Here is a 19,906-nt window from a genome sequence, read left to right as displayed (position 1 = left end):
TGTGATACGTTAAAATCACTCATTCAACATATTGAGTACCTACAGGCAAAAATCACTGGGCAAGAAAAAATAGTTAAAGACCCAATCTCAACATTAGTGAGTTTATAAATGTTATTACCTTTCATGAAATGGAGGCTCTTTTCATGAGAAAAGAACGAAAGGCTCTTTAGAAAATTCCCAGTGGGGACTGTTGAGGATAATAGACTGTGAACACTGTTCTTGAGCAATGTGTGACAATCTGGGTGCTGTAAGATAGATACTGAACCAGGACAGAATGAACAATTTGTCCAAATTCCCTTCTTGGGAAACTTACCTTTGGGAATATTATTTTAAGAAAAGTTTAGACAGAAGAACAAATTCAAATATATTCAAATATATTCAAATTCAAATATATGCAGAGAAAACTTGTTGGGAAGTCCTAATCAAAAAAAAAATAGTAATAATAAAAGTACTTTTAATAACGTGTAACCAAATTATTTAAAAAACAGTGACTATTCAAACTATCTACACACAGGTACATGTAAGACATTGATAAAGAATGTAAAATGAAGAAGTCCTTGTTCTCAAGACTTTACAATCTGTAGAGAGGGCCAGACATGTATATGATACAAATGATTGCTTTATGAATAAACTGTTGTTAGATCCTAAAATATCAGAGGTACAAAGTAAGGAGGAGGAGTAGCCACTTTTCATAGGGTGGAATTGCATGGGTGTAAAGAAGTGGGAAAGGAGGCATAGAAAGTTTTTATGGCGATGACCCAAGTGTTGAGAAGTGAAAGATGGATAAAAGGTATGAGAATATTCTAGGCAGTAAAGCAGCATAAGCAAAGACACAGAGGCATGGACTTACATGCCAGGAACAGCAAGTAGTTTGGTAAGGCTGAAGCAAAGGGTGCAAAGCAAGGCTTGGCTAAGGATGAAATGAAAAGGTAAGGAGCAGCCAGATCATGGAATATAATAATTTGTCATGTTAAAAAGCTGGGTCTCTATTCTGGAGAAGTCATTAAATTGTTTTTAAAAGGTAGTTACATGATTAGGCTTGTTTTTTAGAACTATCACTCCGGCAGATTTGAGGATGGACTGGGATATTGATGAGAGATCCACTGAGAGCCAACTACAGTACTCCAAGAGAGAAATGTTCCCTCAGGTAGTAATCAAAGAGATAAATGAGGACCTGAATCTAGGAGGCAGCAATGGGAAGGGTATGGAGGTTATGACTATAAGACAGTTGTGTTATGGCAGTGGAAATGAGAGATAATGATCAATAATTGGTTAAGGGGTTAAAAGGAAGAACAGTTGATGGCTTCCAGATTTCTGGCTTGGGTAACTAGATGGTGCCACTCACCAAGGCAAGGAATGTAGGAAGATGAGCAGGTTGGGAGGAAGGACAATGAGTTTGATATCAGATGTTTTGGGTATTAGGTTGCCTGTAAGGCATTGATGTAAAGCTGCAGATATGCAGTCGGTGGACACACTTGGCTGTGTGGTACACCACTTCAAGGTCTGACATTCTCAATGGCTATACCGTGAACAGTGCTTTCTGTTCACAGTGTTAAGCAGTGTGGGAGCCCTGCATTGGAGATATAGGTTGGAGATGCAGTTTGAGGAATCACTAGCATAATGAGAACTGCTGAAAAAAGGGAATAGATGAGATCACCTACAAAAAGTTATGTGAGGAAGACTCAGAAGATTGAAAAGGAAGTAGAATTATGGGAGCAGCATCACAACAGTTTTGAGAAGGGAGTAGTCAGAGTTAGATGCCAAAGAAAGATGAGGATTGGATAGAATCCCCTGAATTTGGCAATCAGGAAATTTCTGTGACATTTGCTTGAACAATTTTAGCAGAAAGTGGGACAAGTCTCAATAACAGTGGGCTGAAAAATAAATGAGGGATGAAAAATTGCAGTAGAAAAGATACACAGAAAAGTGCAATATTAGAATGGAAATATAGGTTGGAGCTAGATTGTAGAAAGGAAATTTCAGCTTTCTTCAGTGAGTATCACTGTGTATACACATCCCAAGTAAACTAAATCTCAGCATGACTGTCTTTAGTTAAGCCAATTAGGGAGGATAAAATAAGCACATATATCTGCAGCCAAGAATGGCTGCTTCTCTGACTACAAATCCACCACTGTGGTAACTTGGTCCATTTACATTTTCATTCACTTCGTTCTTTAGGATTTGTTTGCAGACCCATTAGGTAACAGCAGTGGGGAGTAGGGTGGTGCTGATTATTTATTAATATAAAATAAATGAGCTGATAAGTCTGGTCAGACCACAAAAATTGTTTCTTAATATAGACACTGCAGACACAAAACAATGATTGCACTTTTGGAAAATATGCTATTTTCCATCTGGCCTGTTTTACGCCAACAAAGTATGACAATTTGAAACCCTACAATAGTAGAAATTTCCTTACTCTTTGTAGGTTCAGAAACAAAGGAGAAAGGTGAAGCTTGTTTTAATGGGTGGCAGATGAGTCCACTACATTTTCAATATTCTCTAACCCAAGTTACAGAAACCACAAGATCAAAACTTTTATTGCGCTTCTCTGTTGCCAGAGATATAAAATTACGTCTTAGTAATTACCTGGCTGATAAGGAAAGAGGGTTCTGGGATTTTAAATGTAACTCTCAAGAGTCAGAGGAAGGGTAAGTTAAGGTGTAAATTGGCAGCAGGGTGATGATGTCCCCTCACTCTTCACCAGTCCTAGCTGCATGCAAGGAGAGGGGGCGCGCCAGCCCCTCCTCAAAGCATGAACTAGATGCAGAGGGAGAAGGCAGTTGCCAGTAAGCAAACGCCTAGAAATTTTCTTCCATCACCTTCCTACCCAGCCCCGTGTTAATCAAAATCTTACTTAAAAGCAATAAAGCTTGATACATGGTTATTTTTTCCCTGTGTTTTAAATGACTAGAACCCATGGGGACAGTTACCGCTCAGCGCCGGTCACTCCTGCCCTCCGTTCCCAGATGCCTCTGAGGGGAAAGTCTCCACCTTCCCCCACAACAGCTGAAGCGCCCGCGTCGGGGCAAGAGGAGCGCCGGGAGCGGAAACCGGGCCGAAGGACTTTAAATCCCACTCCACCACTTCAGCCAGGGACGCAGGGCCCACCCGGAGCGTCGCTACCCACCGTCCTGATCTCGACCAAATCCCGACTCCTCACTCGCGTCTTCTCGCCGCGTCGCTGCTGAAACCACAGCAAGCACAGCCGCTACCTCAGCAGCAACCTGACAGTTTCAAACTGCAGCGAGCAATTAAGGACGGCCCTGTACATTGGCCCCCAGCTTCAGCAATCTGCCTTTTGATTGGTCTGAGAGCCAGGGGCGGGGCTTTGGGCCGCCGCGGGGAGGAGCCGGAATTAGGGTTCTTAGGAGAGTCCTGGCCCCTGATTCGGGGGTTTCCGAGGGGGCGGGCTCTCGGAGAGCCCCGCCCAGCGCTGGGGACTGAGTACGGCGCATGCTCAGCTCTGCTCTGCGGCTGCGGACTGAGGAGGCGCTGCGCGCGCGTTTGATTTGAGGTTGCTGAGGCGGACTGAAGTAGGCCGAGGCCGCGTGCTTTTGGCTCTCAACAAGGCCGGTAGGCTAGGCGTGAGTCCTCCTGTTATAGTCTGCACTAGAATTATCTGCATCCACAGATCCCCTGCAACAGAATCACTTGGAGGTGCTTTTTAAAACCACAGATTCCTGACCCGTTTTTGTCGATTCCGTCGGCCTTGAGTACCGCCAGGAAATCTGAATTTTTAATAAACACTGCCAGTGATTCTCGTGCGGGGGTCTGTAGACCACACTCTAAGAAGTTGCTGGTCTAGTCTTAACTAATTATGTCAAACGTGTCAGACTTCAAAGCAGGCTCTTCCGGTGAAATATCGACCTTAGAATCTAATCATAATTATAATATGGCTCTACCACCTACTCACTGTCACCTTAGATAATACTACCTACACACCAGGTGGTAGGGAGATTAAATGAGTTAATTTATCTAAAACACTTCACATAAGCATATGAAAAATATTAGTCTTTCAAATTGCATTGGCAACAGATATGGCTAGAGGTGCATAAGGATGCAGGTGGCAAAGTGTCTAGCCCTGGGATACTCCAGTCTCAGGGACAGATAATGAGATTTGGGCTAGTTTTCATGCTCCCTTCTGTTGTCTGGAGGATGAGAATTCTTTTTCTGTAGATAGAAATGGCATAACCTGGGTCTCACCTGTGTAACTGTTGGTGGAGCCAGACTTATACAAACAATAAAGTGAGAGCACAAGAAGTTTCTGGCATAAGCTGTTTGCTCCCCCTTTTTTCCATGTTTATTATAAAGGGAAAATTCCTATTAATATATACAAATTCATACGTGGTTCTAGTATCTTTTTTAATTGAATTGCCACATGGCAACCCCATACACTGTAATTGTTACTGATTCACTGTGTCTGTACCCTTTTGCCACTAGGCTCTAACTTTCTCTTTTCTGTCTTCTTTTTGTGGGGAGAGATTTTCATAGAAAATCATTGATTAAACTATACCCAGTCTTCTGTGAAACTACAGAGAGAAAATGACCAAACCTGTTTTGAGTGTTATGAATTTAGAATTGATTTTTTTTTTTTCCTAAGAGAATCTCCCTCTCTCACCAGGCTAGATATCACAATCATAGCTCACTGTAACCTTGAAATCCTGGGCTCAAGTGATCCTCCTGTCTCTGTAGTGGGGACAATAGGCACTCACTACCACTCCTAGCTAATATATTTTATTTTTTGTAGAAATGGGGGTCTCACTATGTTGCCCAGGTTGGTCTCAAACTCCTGGCCTCAAGCATCCTCCTGCCTTGGCCTCCCAAAGTGCTGGGATTACAGGCTTGAGCCACCGTGCCCAGCCTGGAACCAATGAAAGAGAGAATTTAAAGCACCCACAAACCCATAATAATTAGATTGCCAGCTTGAACCCTTCATAATTATTTATTCATTCAACAAAATATTTAGCATCCATGGTATGCAAAGCATTTTATTGGTGCTAGGGATAGAGTGGTGAACAAAACAGATACACTGCCCTCATGGAACTAAGAGTCTAGTGGGAAAAACAGACATCAAACTAGAACATAACCCCTACACAAATGAATAAATGATTAAAAATTGTGTTTAAAGTGAGGAGAAATCAGGAAATGCCTGTCTGAGTAGAAGTCAGACAGTGAAAAGCTTATTTAACTTAATAAACACACATAGTGCTTCCTGTGTTCTAGGAACTGTACAATAGCACTCATTAGTTCATTTAGTTTTCAGAATATCTCTGTGATGCAGGTGCTATTTCTGTTCTCATTTTACAGTTGCAGAAACTAAAGCACAGAGAGGTTATGAAGTTTGCCCAGGATCACACAGTTATTAAGAGCAGCCCCCAGAATCCATGTTCTTATCACTGAGTATGTACTGTTGGGAACAGCATGGCCAAGGTCTTGAGGTAAGAAAGGGCTTGTATCTGGATAAGAACAAAAGCTAGTAAGATTGGAACTTAGTGGGTGAGGCAAAAGTGGCATGGGGTGAGGCTGCAGATGGAGGTGGGGACCCAACTGTGCCAGACTTTTTAAGGGTTTGAGATTTTATCTGAACGTCAATGGGATGTTTTTAGATGTTCAGTAGAGAAATGAAAACAACTTGGACTACAGGAGTGGCAAGGGAGATAGAGAGAAGATGGAAATGAGAGACAGTCTTCTCTCAGAATCCGTGGGGGGTTGGTTCCAAGACCCCTGTGGATATGAAAATCTACAGATGTTCAAGTCCCTTATATGAAATGGCATAGTATTTGCATATAACCTATGCACATCCTCCTATATACTTTAAATCATCTCTAGATTACTTATAATACCTAATACAATGTAAATGCTATGAAGATTTTGTTATACTGTTGTGTGGTTTTTTATTTGTATTATTTTTTTATTGTTATATATATTTTTGTGTGTGTGGTCTTTTCTCTGAATACTTTTGATCCAAGCTTGGTTAAATCAGGCAAAGAAAAAAAACATGTACCAAGGAAGTGTATGAAATAGATGTGGAAATGAAAGTAGTTAGGTGTTCAAGAAGAGCAAAAGCTAATCATGATTTCCAAGTATTATTAGAATAAAATTATTGATGTATCAAAAAAATACGCTGAAGTGGAACTCAAAGATATGGACAGCCAACTGTAGATTTTGGAGGTATAATTGATGAGACTTAATGGGTTGTATCTGAGATGAAGGAGAGAAAAGTGTCAAGAAGGATTCCTGGCTTCAGGTTTCTGGCTTGAGCAACTGGGTGGATAGCAGCATCACATAGTAAGAAGAACACTAGAAGAGGAGCAGGTTTTAAATGGCAAAGATCAAAATTCAGTTTTAAATATGCTTTAAATATGAAATGCCTGGAGATATCCAAGTAGACTGTCCATTAGACCATTGGACATACATTCTAAAATTCAGAAAAGAGGTCAGGGCCTCAATATATAAATCAGAGAACTTTTGCATGTAGATATTGTGGAGGATTAAAAAAAATGGCTCCAATTCTGTTTCTCTCCCTGTATCTATGTCCTGTACCTTGTAACTTTGCAGTGGTTTCCCACTAATGACCAATAGGATATTAACGAACATGATTCAAGCAGAAGCTTTTAAAATGTTTATGTGATTGGCTTGGCTTGCTCTTGCCCTCTGTTATAACGATGAAAACATGCGTGAACTAGCCTGCTGGAAGATGAAAGACACATATAGTAGAGCCAAGTTGCCCCAGTCATTCTAGCCCAGGCCGTCTTAGATCAGCCTGTAGCCATTGGACACCCAGAGAGATGTGTGCATACAGTTGAGAACAGCAGGACCACCCAGCCAACCTGCGGAATCATGAACTACAGGATAGGGAACCTGCGGCTTTAAGGCCACATGTGTTCTTCTAGGTCCTTAAGTGCAGCCTTTTGACTGAATCCAAATTTTACAGAACAAAAGGCCACACTTAAGGATTTAGAAGGCCACATGTGGCCTTAAGGCTGCAGGTTCCCCACCCCAATGTTGACTGTTTAAAGGTACTGTGTTTAGGGTGGTTTGTTGTATAAACTTATTCTGACAATAGATGACAGATAGAGATGCAATTTAAAGCTTAAGAACTAGATGAGAACCTGGGGTAGAGAGTAAAGTGAGTAGAGAAGATTCAGAGCTGAGCCCTGACAGTCCTCTGTTTAGAGGCTGGGGGAGGAGCTAGCAAAGGAGACTGAGGAGGAGGTGCTGGAGAAGTGGGAGGAAAAGCAGGGGAGGTTTGAGTAAAATGCTGGTAAAATGACTATTGTATTTGGCAATGTGGAGGTCATTCGTGCCTTAGCCCTTTCGTGGACCCCAAGTTCTGAACCTGCTCTAGTATTACCTGTCTTCTTTTCATCCACACTGGCTTTGGTTGAATTTGGCTCAGACTGTTTCTTGATTGCATGTCTTCATTTCTTTTTTCTACAATTCACTCTTCACATTGCTGATAAATTATCTTTTAAAAATATCATTGGATTGTATCACTTCTTCTTCAAAAGCCTTGCATACTGTTGTATGGCATTCAAAGCTCTCCTAAACATAGCCCCACCAAACACCAAAAGGTCTATGCTAGAGTCCCCAGATTTACCACTTCCCAGATAGAAAACTTTGGGGAAGCTGTATATTCTTTATATGCTTAATCCCCATCTCTTTAAAATTGAGAAATATAATAATAGAACATATCAAATCTAAATATAAATCTAAACCTGAACCCAAATCTATCATTTATCTGTCATCTCTATCTATCCCTATCAATATCTATTCCCTCCTTCTCTAGTAAAATATTTGAAGTGGAGCATATGGCTGCCTAGCTAGACTATATTTCCCACCTACTGATCAGTTAAGTGAGGCCATGGAATGTGAGTGGAAATGACATGTACCACTTCCTGAACTGGGTTTTAAGACATTAGGTATGCTTTCTCCAAGTCGTCTTCTCCTTTCCCAGTGTTGGACTGAATGACCATATGAAATAGAACTTCCCTGAAAGTTCTGTAATATGAGAAAACAATTTTTTTACATTATTGTATTTTGGGGTCAATTTGTTATGGTTTTTAGTTAACATCACATCTACATCTATATAGATGAGTAGAGAAAGTTGTTGGGAAGTAACGTGTGAAAGCACTTTGTAATTTTTTTAAGTGAGGCAGCCAAGTGAGATAGAACATAGAATTTGGATTCTTACGATCTGGGATTTAACCTTCCCTAAGACATAGGCATAAAGTTAAGATGATTTTAGGTACCTATTGGGAAGCATCTCTCGGTTATTATTATTAGTGGAAAGAGAGTTGAAATCGATGTTATTTTTGCTGGACTTGGGTTAGGGACTGATTTGAAACATTTCCTTTTTCAGATCATCCTTGACTCATTTAAAATCCTCCAATCTCCTCACCCTAGTATTTGTTTAGCTGGGACTATAAGGACACATTTCCCACCCTGGGGATCTTTAACACTGGTGTCTCTTGTCCAGGGTAGCAGCCATAATTTAGTCTATTACTTTCATTTTATGGAGAAGGAAATTAGATACAGAGAGATCTATGCTTGCTTTCCTTGAGTTGCAAATCTGATTGGGGGGGAGAGAAAGGGAGGGGGGAGGAGTATAGAGAGGGAGACAGAGAGAGAGAGAGAGAGAGAGCAAGGGAGAGAGAGGGAGGGAGGGGAGCAGAAAAAGAGAGAAGGAGGGAGAAAGGGATATCTGGAAGGAAGGGAATGGGAGTGCAGATGGGTACAGATTTTAGGGACAGAGCCTGGCTAGGTCCTGCATCTAGGTAGAGGCTGCCATGATGTTCCCTGCCTTTGTTATAGCCCCTCAGAGTAGACTTTGTTTCTCCAGATGACAAGTGGCTGACATCGTAATTTAATCTCCACAGGTGTGAGAGGCAAAAGCTTCCAGAGCTTTCCATTCCCTGTGAACTTTTGAACACTGACCTTCTGGAAACAATGCTCTGGTTTTTCTAAGTCAGAAAAGTGACTTGCTGGTGAAATCCGAGTTCAAGCAGGAAGTTATGCAAAGATTGTGGTAAGTTAAATTTTTGGCAAGTGGCTCACAATGCATGTCCCCAAATAGAATTTCTGTAGCTAGTCTACACAATCTGTTTAGAATCTCTGCACATACTGAGAGCCAGAAAGATGGATTCATTGAACACAATTAACTGAGGGAGAGCAGAGGGAGAAAGACTCTATCAATGAGGCAAAAACACAAGGTAAGTGGCAGATATCATTTGCGCAGCGGTCTACATATGAGACAGTTTGCTGTGGATTAAGAGTTTATTCAGAATATTTTGATTCCTTGGATTCCATATTGCATTTTGCTTCACAGCACTCCCTGCCACTTTTATTGCAGAAGGGAGTTTATGTCTTGGCTCTTATCATCAGCTTTGTGTTCTACCTAATTGTAAACACTCATCTTGAACCTCTCTATTAGTATCTTCTGGCCATATCAAAACTTCCTTACCCTTAGCAATTCTTTCTCCTGATGAAACACTCTAGGACTAGCTGCGAGAGGAAAGATTAATTAGTTTTTCAGAGAACAATATTACTGAGTCCCACTGATGTTTTGAGCACTATGCAGATGCTGGCTTCTAAGTGGGGTGTGCAGATCAAGGTCATTCAGCTCAGTAGTAAGAACGTATGTTATTCAAAGTTACGTCTCTTCCTTCCTTTCTCTCTTTTCCCCTCTCGTCCTCCCTCAGTTTCTTTCTCCCCACCTCCCCTTTTTTAATGGGGGGAAGGGAAGAGAGGCTAGATTCAATATTCCAAAGCAGATGAAATGCTGTGGTTCAACTTGTTTCATCTCCTTGAAAGCAACATTTGAATAGATTTTTTTTTTCTGCTCCCCTTTGTGAGTGAGAGGTCATGCCAATAAATCCACCTCCCATCTATCAACATGTTCCAAAGTTCAGTTGTAAGTCTGTTGTTTGTAACTTGAAATGGATTTCCCTAAAGAAAAATGAAAATTTTATAACTCCAAGGTCAACTCAATTACGAATCCATACTAGAGATAAAACATTGTTCATAAGAAATAAAAAAGTAGAAAACAATACTGTTGCAAAGCTAGTAGATTTAATGAAGAGGTAAAATAATACTGAATAAGAAAGATTTTGTGTTTAGTTTGAATGCTGATGAAAAACAAAAAGGGTGATATGGCAGGAGTGAGGGTATACTTGTTTACTCAGAGGCTACATGAAAATGTGTTGAATTTAGGGAGTTGATGGGGAGGTGGTAGGAGAGGAGTAGACATGGCAAGGTTAGTGGGATTCCTACTCAGCTGTATCCTGGGGCTGCCATGCTTCCAGCCCCTTGTGAATATCTGTACTTGCCAATCTCATGTTAACAGCAACAACAAAAAAAACCCAAACTCTGTAAAATAATTTAGAGAGGTTTATTCTGAGCCAAATATGTGTGACCATGGCCTAGGGAGCCACGTCAAAGAAGCCTTGAGCAAATGATCCCAGGGCGGTTGGATTACAGTTTGGTTTTACACATTTTAGAGAGTCAAGAATTCCAGGTAAAATCATAAATCAGTACATATAAGGTATACCTTACTTTGGTTTGGCCCAAAAAGGTGGGACATCTGGAAGGAGTGGGGAGCTTACAGGTTTGTAAGTGGGTTCAAAGATTCTTTGATTTGTAATTGGTTGAAGAAATGAAGCTTTGTCTAAAGCCTTGAAATGTTTTAAGTTAAGATAAGCAGTCTGTTAATCAGACACAAGCCACAATATACCAACTCAAGTGATCTGTTAAGCAAAGTGATGTCTGCATGGCCTACAGGTGATGTAACCTTTGTTCTGCATGGCCTTTGGTGCTGTAAATAATTTAGTATCTTATTATCTGAGCAGGACTTCCCTTCCCTTCCCTTGATGGCCAGGAACTCAGTTTTAAGGTTTTTCTGAAGTCTGCTTGGCCAAGAGTGGTCCATTGAGTTGATAGAGGGGTTTAGAATTTTATTTTAGTTCATACTCACACAAGTTACTGTACTGTGAACTATTAATTGAACTATTAATATTAGTCTCCCTATAAATAGCCTGCATATGTGCCTTATTGTATATCCCACTTCAGAATCTATGGGAGGAGAGGTAAAAGGAGATTGGGGATCCCAGATCTTAGGCTCCATCATGTTGTTTACCACTTGGGGTCTATCTTAAGTCTGATTTCAATGGAGACATTAATTTCCATTAGCAAGATCTTCAAGAGACTTGTCCTAGAGGAACAAGTGTAGCAATAAGAAATGGAAAACTCCATTTAGATGGCCCTGAATTCATAGCACTCAATATAGAAATTGGTAGAAAAACGAATTAGTATCACTAAAGTAACTGACTTTGCTATTTCTGCTAAAGTAATGCTTCCAAATAACTGTACAGCTACATATCTTTAAATCTGGAGGGCTAATTCACTCATTTTATTGTCTTTCTCAACTAACTAGACATGGCATAATGGTTTTGCTAAAATAATGGAGGAAAGGCCCATAATATTAGGATTATATGGTTTAAATACCATTGGTTATAAGGCAACATCAAAACTTTTAAAATCATGTCACCCAGAATTTCCTTTATATTAAAAAAATGGTAGTTTACTTTGTCTAAGAAGTGATAACGTTTCACAATGTATTTCAAAGTAGGAAAGAAATGCTGGTCCTATAATAAATGTCTGGTCACATATATTTTGCTACTACTTATTACAAAATTCTTCGTAATTAAACCATAGGGCCAGAAGAATACACTTACAATAAAAATTTGGTTTGAAAATACGTGGAAAATTGTGCTACAACATTAACTGTTATTATATATTATAATACTATATTGTACATTTATCTCTAAAGTATAAGGATTATTTTATAGAACGTCCTTTAGGATTTTTATTAATAAGAAAAAAAGCAAATACACAAAATCAGGTCAAATAAAAGTTATTTATATTCTAGAAACATACCAGAAGAGAAACAACACACAAAAAATGAGATTTTGCATTCCTCCTTAATTCTTTATTCATTAAGATATCAAAAGAAAGAATCCTAATACTATTTATCATATACCTTTAAAAATAGATTTTAATATAAAAAATAAAGTTTTTTAAAGTTATGGGTTGATAAAATTTTATATTTAAAAAGTGTTTTGCATTACTAATTATTGAACTTATATAAATATCATTATTTTGCCAAGATGAGTGGGTATGTGTCTTAGTCCATTCAGGCTGTTATAACAAAATACTATAAACTGGGTGGCTTATAAACAACAGAAATGTATTTCTCCCAGTTCTGGAGCCTGAGAAGTCCAAGGCACTGGTAGATTCAGTGTCTGGTAAGGGCTTTCTGATTCATAGATCCAGCTGTGTCTTCGTATGGTAGAAAGGGTGGCCAGACTCCCTCAAGTCTCTTCCATAAGGGTATTAATCCTATTCATGAGGGCTGCCCCCCACCACCTAATCACCTCTCAAAGGTCCCACCTCCTAATACTATCACCTTGGGGGTTAGGATTTCAAAATATGTATTTTGGGGGGAACATAAACATTAAGGCCACAGTAGTATGTATTCAAAGACAATTCTAATGAAAATTCAGAAGAGTTGGTGTATTTCTATGACATCGAACATTTATAAAATTTGTGTAAATACCTGAATTCTAAGAAAAACATGACAAGAACATGTTATATAAAATCAAAATTTAAATTCAAGAGTGCAAAATACTATGATAGCCTTGTCTAGGCTATATTTCAAATAATTGACATTACCATTGAAGATGTTGACAGAAAAATGCTCAGTATAAAAACATTAGTTTTATCATAAGAATAAAAGAAGGGATGAAGTTGATTTTCTGAATTTCCAAGAATCAACAATCACATAGATTATCCAAGCATCTTTTCAAAAAAGCTTTAAAAATGAACAGCTATTAATGTCCTGTGAATATATATCAATATAATATGAATTATATAATAATATGAGTATAAAATATAAATTATTTAAAATTATACACAATCCTATCTTAATAAAATTATGGAAAATCTATTTAGGTGAGTTTTTTTGTCTTTTATTTTTTTTGAGACAAAAAGGATTTGAAGAAAATTTAATGGCAGAATTGCTATCAAATCTTATCATTTAGGATTGCTTTTCAAGGAAAGCAAAATATAAATGTCAGGTTTGCTAATTAAATATCTTTTATCTTTCTAAGAATAAAATCCTGGTCACAAGTGACTGAAAACTGTACTTTTGTACACTTTGCTGATAAAAAATAATGTGATAAAAGTAAAATAGACTCTTTTCTAAGTAGATATTTTATTTTATTATTGTTATTTTTATTATTGGTATATATTTTCCCTCTTCCTCTTCAATTCCCTTATCTCTGCCGATAAAATCTCAAACCTCCTTCAAGGTCTGACACTCCCCCTAAGAGATCTATTCTTGTTTTTCACTTGTTTGTTTGTTTATATATTATTTCCTGTGATCTCTTCCCCCCTCATGCATATTGTATGCTCAGCTCATATTATATTCTGCCTTTAATTACTAGATCTTCTAGGGCAAGGACTGTTCCTTCCTCATTCTTGTGCCACCTGTGGTACAAAGTCCCTAAATAAGCATTTGCTGAATTAAAAATGCTGAAGACTGTGGTTTTCCCCTTCATCTATAAAATTATTTGTTTGCTGTTGATCCAAACCTCTCTCCTCATTTTACGTAGGCCTGCAAATTTCTCTAGAACAGAGGTCAGCCCATGGCATGACTCAGTAAATGCCAGGTCAGTGTGTCATCCCAGTCCTGGCAGCTTCCACAAAGTAGAAGGAAGTTTGTCCCAGCCACACCAGGTGGCAGTGTGAACCATGCCTGGGCAGCCACCAAAGCTGGTGTATGAGCAAAAACAATGTAGCGATTCTACCAAAAAAGACATTTGCAAACAATTTAACACAAAAGGGATAAATGAACTCAAAGTTCTGTGGGAGATTCAAAGACTCACATGATTTATATGACTGCTGCTGACAGGGAAAAATGAAGAAAAGAAGTTTTATTATTTGCACTGTCAATAGGTACACAGAGAGAAATGAATATGTATCCTGGTAGATGAGTAAATCTTGACATTTAGATAAATGAATAGAAGTGATCATATTGAAAGTTAATATTAATATACTATTTTGTAAATATGAGAATAGCTGGAAAAGGTGCAACTATTCTTTGAAACTCAAATGATCAGACTATCCCACTTATTTAAAAAATCAAGAGATTAATTTTTAAGATATATCTGATTTTGGAGTTATAAAATGGTTGAATTTTGGTACAGGTGAATGATTTGTTCAAAATGTTTTTCATGTAGATAAACACCCTTAAAGTTGGGATTCCAGCTTTAGTCCCATTGAATTTGGGATGTGGAGAAATAAGAGACAATTAGTTGCATTATTGTAGTATCAGTGACATGTAGCATCAGTAACTCCATAAAGTGGCACACTCTGTATTACTTGGTAGGTATCGTTGCTTCCGCCTTTTAGTTGGCCTTCTGAGTATTTGTGGCAACTGTAAGATAGAGGAAGCACGAACAGAGAGAAATCTCTCGTTCAGGGCTTGTTGTGGGTACTTGTTATTGTGAACATTTCCGATTGCCTGGCACCCTTTGAACGCTCTCCTAATGTTTGGAAAATTTCCTGTTTTATGAGTCCCACTTTCCCAAGTTGCAGCAGGAAACTTTCTTTCTCTGCTTCCATTGCGGCAGGGGCATAGGTGTGTGTCCTGGATTCCATCAACCAGATGCACTTGCATGTGACTCTAATTCAGAAGTGAGCAGTGGGAAAGAGGAGGCATGCAGAATTTGTCATTTGGCAAGCATGGCAACAGAGGTTGGACTTTTTGGAAGCCTCAGTGCCGGAGTTTGTGGAATCAGTCCGGAGCATCCCCGTGTGAGCTGAGCAGCACTTGTGCAAGTCATGGTACAGGTGCTGACTGTGGTGGCAGGGGTGTTTTATCTGCAGTGGCTCCTGCAGAGTAGTTGGACATTGTTCCTGACGGCTCAGCATCCAAGCCTGGTCCTTAAGCCATCTCAGAGCTTCTGTGACCTACCTATTGGCCTTTAATTCTTTTTTCACTTAAGTCAGACAGGAATATTTTGTTGTTTGCTACTTAAAACCCTGACTGAAACAGTAATAAGAGGCTATACTTTTCTTTCTTTCTTTTTTTTAAAAAGGGTCTTACTCTGTCACCCAGGCTAGAGTACAGTGGTGTCATCATAGCTCACTGCAGCCTCCAACTCCTGGGCTCAAGGGATCTGCCTGCCTCGGCTTCTCAAAGCACTGGGGATTATAGGCATGAGCCACCATGCCTGGCCGATATACTCTTTTTTTCTAGACACAGATTTTGGGATAACTTGTCAAATTTTTGTTGTGGGGAATTTTCACTTGAAAACAAGAAAGGAAAAAAAAAAACAATATAATGATTGTAAACTAGAATTGATTAAAGATCCACTAAATGAGATAAAGCAATCACAACTGAGTAAAGGTAAAGTCATTTCAATATTTATACCTATAAGTAGCATGCTTTCTATAAATGAAAGAGAAATAATTTTAATGTTTAAAACTAAGGAGCCATACTAGGAAACATCTAAATTTGATATGAAAGAATAATTTAGCAAAGTATCAATTTTAGAAAAGCAAAATAGAAGACTGTTGTTTTTGTCTAACTATAGTATCCCATTTCCTTCCCATATAGAATCTTTCTTTATTATGGGGAACCCTTAGCATGGAGCTAGCACAAGGCTGCTCCACTCTATCCCTGTCTCCACTGTCCCAAGAAGGCAGGTGACCAAGCCCTGACTAATCAGAATACTCTCCTCCCTGTCCCCTGTTCACCTATGGGCACATGATCCAAGCAAGGCACAACCGAGTCTTCCCTGAGATTTGATGTATGAACTCTGAGAGTGAGAGTCTCTTATCCACTGGGATTGCAAGCTCTAGGGACAATATTAGCTGTTCTCCCTAGCCACTTGGAGGAAGCTGCCTATAGTAGGAGAAGATGAAGCAACCTGCAAAGAGAATGGGTAAGAGATGGCAGCCCAAGAGCTCTTGATGACATTTTTCGAGCCTCTGGTCCCGCTGGGCCTGGGCAATTTTGATTAAGCTCGTTTGGGTTTCTGTCACTTGGCAATCAAAAGAGTTGGTAATATGATGAAACTTGTTATTCTCTATTTCTTATTTGCTGTTTTCCCACCACCATGTCTATATTATGCATTCAACAAAACTAAAGAGAAAAAAAGTGACTTCTAGAATTTTTCTCTGATTATAAAAGTAGTAAATGCCTATTATAGAGAAATAGGAAGATATTTAAAAGTACATAAACATGCAGAAGAAAAGTTAAGCAAGTCAACCCATAAGTCTACCACCCAGAAAAAAACCAATTTTATTCATATCATTCCACATATCTATGTATATGAATAATTGGGAGCATACTGTAGTTTTATAATCTGCTTTTTTCATTTAATAAAACATTGTGAATTTTTTTTGTGTTATTAACTTTTTTCTCCTGCATAATGAAGTTGCTAAACCATTTTGGAGACTCATGGTCAAAACTGTCACTTGACAAGTACCAGGACAGTGAATGTGTGGTAGACATGTTTTCCAGTAAGATGCGAGAACAGATTTATTAAAGATGTCTCCCCTTACCTGTCAGTCCTGTCCTAACAACTCTAACTCACTAAACACATTTTAGGCTTTCAGAGAGCATAACAGATGTGTTGTCAAAGATTCTGCCTGTTTTGCCAAGCCTCCCACTGACTTGATTACAGAAACCAAGCAGACACTACAACCTCATGTGGTGGAATGGAGATGATGGAATGAGGTTTGGGGTGAGGGAGAAGCTTGTGCAAAGACAGTTCAAATGCTAGTGGCCTGCTAGTCAGGGCTTCTGCGCTGATTTATTGGGGAACAGTAAGCCTTCCCCTTTATGTTCTAGTACTAGCTCCTAAGATTTGGGGGCTGCATTATCTGAGGAGGCATAGATTGCATTTCCTATTTAGGACCCAAGATAAGGCTACATGCCCCATTCATTGGTGTGCTCTTATTTTGGTTTTAGTTTTTTCATTTTTTTTGAGACAGTCTTGCTTCATCACCCAAGCTGCAGTATGGTGGTGTGATCATAGCTCACTGCAGGCCTGAACTCCTGGGCTCGAGCGATCTTCCTGCCTCAGCCTCCTGAGTAGCTGGGACTACAGGTGCATGCCACCACACCCAGCTAAGTTTTTAAAAAAATTTTTTGTAGAGACAAGATGTCACTATGTTGCCCAGGTATGTCTCAAACTCCTGGCCTCAAGTGATTCTCCTACCTCGGCCTCCCAAAGTGCTGGGATTACAGGTGTGAACCACCACGCCTGGCCCATTGGTGTCTTTAAGTACCAAAGTAGCTATTAAAAATAAATTTAAGGAATATAAATGTATGTGTGTACATGCATAGTATGTCTGTAGGTGTATGTATGTATATGTATACATTCTGAGAAATGCATTGTTAGGTGATTGTGGTGTTGTGTGAGCATCATAGAGTGAATTTACAGAAACCATGGTGATGGAGGCAGGCTGCTCTATCTAGGGGATGATAAAGTGATACCTGAGCATGAACCTAAAGGCAGTGAGAGAGCACATCCTCTGGGTACCACGAGGGAAGAGCATCCCAGGGAGAAGAAACAGTGAGTGTAAAGGCTCTGAGGTTGAAGAGTCTTGGTGTTTGAAAGACAGCAAGAAAGTGAATGTGGCTTAGTAGAAGATGAATTCATAGAGGTAACCGAAGCTACAAATTATGTGGGGCCCTTTAAAACAATATAACGACTTCAGCTTTTACTCTGACTGAAAAGGGGAACCATAGGAGAGTTTTGGGCCAAGGAGTGGCAGGATATGATTAGGCAGGTTACTTTGTTAAGAATAAATAGTAGGGGAGAAACAATGAATCAGGGAGCCCATCAGGAAGTGAATGCAGTAGTAATCTAGGTGCGGGTGATGGTGGTGAAAATGGTGAGAACTGATTGAGTTATGGATGTACTTTGAAGGTAGAGCCAAGAGTGTTAACTGATAGAATGTGGGGTACATGAGAAAAAAGGAGTCAAGGATAATATAGCAGATACTTGTAGATGCATCTTCTTTTTTCCCTTACCGTTAGAACCCTGATTTTGTTGGGGGTGGCAAGTTAAAAATTACATTCCCGGTTGGATATGGATGCCATCTTGAAACCATGAGGGAAAGGCCAAAAGAGTAACAGAGTCTATAGTCTTAAAGTTCGTGAGCCACTAAAAAGGATTCCGGGAACTGTCCACTTATGGACTTCTTGTTTCTTGAGAAAAACAATATACTTGTTTAAGGGATTCAGGTTTCTGATCTAAATTTCTAACTAATAGAGGTGACATCAAGGTTTTTGGCCTGAGAGGCTGGTATAGTGGAATTCTTCTTTCATAATATGGGAAAAGCTGAGAGAGAAGCGAGTTCGGGAGGGGACTTAAAGGTCTGATTTTAGCCGTGTTAATGTGTCTGTTAGATATCCAAGTGGAGATGTCCATTATGCAGTTGACTCTAGAGTCTGGTGTTCAGGAAGTAGAGAGATATGTGAGACTCAACAGTGTACACATGGAATATAAAGCCGTAGGGCTGGAGGACATCTTCTAGTGGATTAATAAAGACAATAAGTTCTGTGGTTGAGCCCAGGAGCATGCCCAAGTTTAGAAGTTGAAAAATGAGAGGGAAGAAGCAAAGGGAACTGGAAAAGAGTGGCTATAAAAGTAGGAGAAGAACCGAGAGAAATCCTGGGGGCCAAGGGAAGAAAGTGATCAATTGTGACTTTGAAGTTGAAAAAAAGCCATGGGATTTGGCTACATGGAGGCCACTGTGACCTTGACATGAGCGATTTTAGTGTAGTGATGGACCAAAAGCCTAATTGGAGTGGGTCAAGAGAGAAAAGGAGAGGGAAAATAGAGGTAGCAATTACAGAAAATTATTTTGAGGAGTGTTTCTGGAAGGGGAGCAGGGACATGGAATGAGATTGGAGGTCAAGGGAAGATTTCTTTTCCTTAATGATGGAAGATATTACAGTACATTTATATGCTATTGGAAATATCCAGAAGAAGTGGGAAGTCTGATGTTGAAGGATAGAGGATAATTGCTGGAGTGAGGTCTTCCTAGGTGAGAGGGCACAGAATCTAATGCATGAGCAAAGGGGCAGGTGTGAGGTAGGCACATAAACGGCCTGTTGGGCGTGGAAGGAGCATGAAGCAGAGATGCAAGTGGTTCATGTTGGGAGTGTACTGAGAAGTTCTCTCTGATCTCTTCTACTTTCTTCAGCAATAAGTAGCAAAGTCATCAGTTGAGAGTGAGGAAGTATAGAGATATTGGAGTTTTGAGTATCCAAAAGAACATAGGATGTAGTTGTTGAGAGGAGCAGGGCAGAGGGTTGAATAGAGCATTGCCGCCAGCAGTAGGGCCCTGTGGGGTTAGTGGTCATGCACTTAAAATGTGTCTGATCAGCCTGGTTGTGGGTTTTCTCCAGCTACATGCCACTGATTAGGTTCAGGAGTGGAGTAGGTAGAGCAATTTAATCTGGGATGTGGTTCTATCCAATTGAAGTATAGGGCAAGAAGGAGAAAGGGAGGTAGGTGAGGGAGAGTGAAAAGCTGGAGAGCTCAATGGGGTCAAAGGATTGTTGCATTGGTACCATAAGGAATGAGTAGGAGAGGGAGAATGTGGGGGCCAGAGAGTAGAATCATTGAAATTAAAATAAAAAATCTTTTTGTAAATACTCAAGCTGTCTCTTACAATGTATGTAGACTTTCAAATTTGAACTGATACATACACGTCGAAATTATAAAACTGTATTCTAGCCCGGGTGACAGAGCAAGACTCTGTCACCCCAAAAAACAAAACACGTAGAAATTAAAATAAAAAATCTCAATGGCAGGAGTAG

At 39.6% G+C, this 19,906-nt stretch overlaps 1 protein-coding gene and 1 pseudogene across 1 annotated transcript in view; both read right to left on the bottom strand.

Moving 5' to 3' along the window:
* Window positions 1–3,173, bottom strand: part of POC5 (POC5 centriolar protein) — a 30,776-nt gene extending 27,603 nt beyond the window's left edge. The window contains exon 1 of the mRNA XM_012664625.1: window positions 3,131–3,173. The gene's annotated coding sequence lies outside the window, so the exon portion shown is untranslated. The remainder of the gene's footprint in view (window positions 1–3,130) is intronic.
* Window positions 3,174–3,254: 81 nt separating this feature from the next.
* The window catches only part of LOC105826503, a 30,711-nt pseudogene continuing 14,059 nt past the window's right edge, over window positions 3,255–19,906 (bottom strand).

The sequence above is a fragment of the Propithecus coquereli genome, unplaced genomic scaffold (assembly GCF_000956105.1).
Source record: "Propithecus coquereli isolate 6110/MARCELLA unplaced genomic scaffold, Pcoq_1.0 Scaffold9, whole genome shotgun sequence".
NCBI classification, from domain to species: Eukaryota; Metazoa; Chordata; class Mammalia; order Primates; family Indriidae; genus Propithecus; species Propithecus coquereli.
The sequence above is the reverse complement of the archived record's forward strand: the minus strand, read 5'-3'. Positions and strand labels throughout refer to the sequence as shown.